Source organism: Chlorocebus sabaeus, chromosome 4 (genome assembly GCF_047675955.1).
Source record: "Chlorocebus sabaeus isolate Y175 chromosome 4, mChlSab1.0.hap1, whole genome shotgun sequence".
Classification (NCBI taxonomy): domain Eukaryota; kingdom Metazoa; phylum Chordata; class Mammalia; order Primates; family Cercopithecidae; genus Chlorocebus; species Chlorocebus sabaeus.
The window spans coordinates 44807213-44811786 of NC_132907.1; the positions used below are offsets into that span (position 1 = coordinate 44807213).

General features: G+C 36.2%; 1 pseudogene; it reads right to left on the reverse strand.

Moving 5' to 3' along the window:
• Nucleotides 1-1013: 1013 nt before the first annotated feature.
• Nucleotides 1014-1286, reverse strand: LOC103221195 (U6 snRNA-associated Sm-like protein LSm5 pseudogene; annotated as a pseudogene).
• Between the last annotated feature and the right edge of the window lie 3288 nt (nucleotides 1287-4574).

Genomic DNA, 4574 nt, shown 5'->3' on the forward strand with positions numbered 1-4574 from the left:
ATTTGATATTATGTATACATTAATGTTGAAATATTTGACACAGAAAGATATTCACCATTTAAATTCAAAAAGCAACTTAAGTGGAGGGTAAAAACAGTATAATCAGGATAAGCAAGTAAAATAAAATGTGTACTGAGAGTAGACTGAGAAAGTCAACGAAGATATACAGCAAAGCATGATCAACCTTCTCCTTTTTGCTTACCTATAATTCTACAATGTGTGTATATTACCTGTTTGCTTTTAATAGTTCTTTGACTTAATTTATAGAGTTCTATGCTCTTATTATCAGTTCCTTGATTTTACCTGAGTCCTAGAGTTCTTAGCTGTTTTTAGTATCCTTTACTTTAAAGCTCTGTCTCCACTAATTTCCTGGTAATTCAGTAATAATTACATTAAGGTAATAACCCTCTGAACCAATTTTATAAGCAAATAGATAAAATTTATATCTTTAGGGTAATTCCAATAGATAATTCCTGCATTTCTACAATGTGCATATATTACCTGTATATTGTTTGTTTTCAATAGTTCATGGAATTTGAAATCAGTAGAAAAATCCTCATTACAAAACAACAGCATTTTAATTGAATTTTCTAAGTGATCATTTCCAGTTGTTTAAATGCACCTGTTCAAATCAAAGTTCATCATTTTGTTTGGAACAACTTTTGTTTGAGAATCAAATGGTCATGTAATTGAGAAAGCAAATAAGCATATAATGTCAGAAAAGTAAGTGGCAAAATAATCACAATCTTTGTTCCACAGGCTACTGCAGTACAATAAATAAAATGATAGTTAACCAAAAACACCTTTATTTTCGTCTTCAAAGAAGAAGTTCTTTTCTTCTTTTTCTAGGATAATCATAATTAACTTACAAAAATGAGTACACATCTTCAAAGCACTTCCCTTTAACGGGAAACTTAGCTTTCTGGGATTTAAACATTAGAAGGTGGGGAAAAAAATTCCATTTTCTTGTCGTTAAAAGACAAAACAGAATCTAGCGTAAGTCAAGGAACTCATTCACACTTCAGGTCCTTCTCCTCCAGGAACCAGCATTGTTATATTATTTCCATTTAGCAAAATCTGATCTAATTTAGTAATCCTTCCTTCTGGTGTGATTTCAAACTCAGTGACATCTTGCAGTACCATATTGACAAAGTCATCAAATCCTAGAAGAGTACCAACAATTTCTTTATCACTCTTCATCACAATGTGAATTCTTGATCCTATACATTTATCCACAAACTCTAAGGTAGCAGCTGTGACGGGTTGGTAGTAGCGTCAGCTGCCATGGCTACGCCGGAAGTGCTTTTTTCATTCTTAAACTCTGCCTTCCTCAAGGTGCTCAATTTCATCATGAGGCCCAGTTATTTGTAAATAGCTGCTACAGCTCTAGATAAGCCCACATTTATTTAAAATTTTCCAAAGTAGAAAGGTAGAGAAAGGACAAAAAATCCTTCTCTGATATAGCCTTCTTTTTTCTTAGGGGTAAAATCTTTCCCATAAGTTCTCAACATATTTTCTCTTATATCTCAGAGGTCAAATTTAGATCATAGATCTGCCTCTAAAACAATCGCAAGCAAAGGGGAAATAATATTTCATGATAAGCTCAGACCCCTTCATGATTCATCAGTTAAGACTCAGGTTCTAGACATTAACAGCGATCTGTTATCAAGGAGGAGTGGGAAATAGCCATTGGATAGGCAGCAAGAGATTTTGCCTCAATCATATTTTTTTGTGAATACCATTTTACTGATAATTAAGAGTAGGAAGGGTTCATTCTGTTCCCTAGCTCTGTAACCTATTTAATGATTTTCATGATATAATCTGAAATAATCTCACTAGGATCTTTTCTAAAAAATTAAACTGATTGATGACAAATTAGTTTTTGTTTGTTTTTTCAAAACGAGGTCTCACTCTGTCACCTGCCAGCATGCCGGTCTACTTTTTGTATTGTTTTTAGTGGACATGGGGTTTCACCATGTTAGCCAGGCTGGTCTCAATCTCCTGACCTCAAGTGATCTGCCCACCTCGGCCTCCCAAAGTGCTGGGATTACAGGCATGAACCAACACATGCCACCAATGAGATAGTTTTTAATAGAGCTACTATGAGCTATTCTATTAATTGCTCTCAAATCTTGCAGAGATAGGCAAAAGATAAGCTTGAACTGGTCAGGAAATTGAGTATATGAGACAAGTTATAATGTCATGTGGCCAGGCGTGGTGGCTCATGTCTGTGATCCCAGCACTTAGGGAAACTGAGGTGGGCAGATCATGAGGTCAGGAGTTCAAGACCAGCCTGGCCAATATGGTGAAACCTCGTTTCTACTAAAAATACAAAAATTAGTGGGGCATGGTGGCGCCCACCTGTAGTCCCAGCTACTTGGGAGCCTGAGGCAGCAGAATTGCTTGAACCCTGAAGGCGGAGGTTGCAGTAAGCTGAGATGGTGCCACTGCATCCTGCCTGGGCGACACAACAAGACTCTGTCTCTTACCAAAAAAAAAAAAAAAAAAAAAAAAAAAAAAAATTTTTTTTAAAGGTCATGGTAAACACCTTTGTTAGCCTCTGATCTTATAACAATTATCACACACACACAAACCAAACACCACACATAGAGGAAACAGTAAAAGATTAAAGGACACAGCTAAAAATACATTCGTATTATTACTTCCCAAAGTTCTAAAATTATGAGAAGGGACTATTGAATCTTTAAAAAATATTGATTATCCAACACTTTGTAATAACCAGTGTAATTTCATTGAAGGCTACTGAACATGGACATATTCCTATAATTTTTCTGTTATGGTGTCTGATTTGTGAAAGGAACAAAATTAAACACAGTTCCTTGGCATTTTTTCCCTCTTTCACTCTACTCATTGGTATATGTGCCATATATGTTTATTGTAAAATAGGAATAAGATTCAGAGGTCAAGAATCAAAGTGAGTCAGAGTAGGAAAAGCCACACTTAAGTGGAACAGAAGGGCAGAGGCTGTCAAATCCCAAAATTAAAGGATAAATTCAAACACAAGTAGAAATGGTTCAAAAGCTAAGGGGATCCTCATAGTTCATGAAAAGCAAGTATTCACACAGGTAGTAGACTCTAATCTGCTGCAAGCCAATGTGCTATTCTCTTCGTGTTATTTATATCCCTCAGAACACCTCAAAGTTCCCAAGAGCAGCTAGTATTTAACTCTAAACTATATCATATATATGATATATTTATTATATATGATATATATTTATTATTATTATTATTATTTTGAGACAGAGTTTTGCTCTTGTTGCCCAGGCTAGAGTACAATGGTTCTATCTCGGCTCACCACAACCTCTGCCTCCTGGGTTCAAGTGATTCTCCTGCCTCAGCCTCCTGAGTAGCTGGGATTACAAGCATGTGCTACCATGCCGGTTAATTTTGTATTTTTAATAGAGATGGGGTTTCTCCATGTTGGTCAGGCTGGTCTTGAACTCCTGTTCTCAGGTGATCCGCCTGCCTTGGCCTCCCAAAGTGCTGGGATTATAGGTGTGAGCCAATGTGTCCAGCCAACTATATCATATTTCAATTGTGTAGTGATAACCCTCATCAAAAGAAGTATTCATTAAGGTCAGTGTACTCTGCTTATTTACCACTGAAGCTTAACACAAAATTGTGGAAATAAACATGCATATTGAAGTACTCAGCTAGCTATTGAGGCAATACAGGTTTCTAGATTTACTCATTTTTTGAACTGTACACACATGTTCATGTGTGTCATGATAAACCCATGTGTGTGCATATCTTTATTAAATATTATATTTCTTTTTTACTTTTGCTTTATTATTGAGAAAGGGTCTCACTCTGTTGCCCAGGCTGGAGTGCAGTGGCACGATCTCAGCTGACTTCAGCCTTGTTCTCCCAAAGCCCTAGACCCTGTAACATAACAGAATATGTATGTTTCTACTTTGTGCAATATTGAAGCAGGAATACTAGATAGAACTGTTATCTTTTCCTATTGCATTTATTTTGGTGTGGAAAAATATAATAATTGGCTTCAGTCACTAAGTCTATTTCATTCAAGAATATTTAAATATAATCCAAAACATCTTAAGTACATTTTGTGACACAAAAGGATCGTGTCTTCTATTTGGAAATATAAAATCCCAGGGTCCCACAGTTTAAGTATACTTTCCAGGGGTATGTATAAAACAAGAATCCCACTTCACAAAGTTAATAGAAAAAATTTATACTAATTGGAAGGAGAGGCTACTGATGGAGGATAAAGTGGAAATTTTCACATAGTGCTAATTACATTTTAATGAAGTAAGACAAAAATTGGAAATAATATCCTATAAAACTTCTGAAATGAAATTACAGTTTGTCTCTGTCTCTCTCTCTTTTTTTATTTCTTGAGATAGAGTTTCACTCTTGTTGCCCAGGCTGGAGTGCAATGGCACTATCTCAGCACAATGCAACTTTTGCCTCTCGGGTTTAAGCGATTCTTTTGCCTCCGCCTCCCGAGTAGCTGGGATTACAGGCATGCACCACCATGCCCAGCTATTTTTTTGTGTGTTTTTAGGGACCCACCATACCTGGCTGTCTCC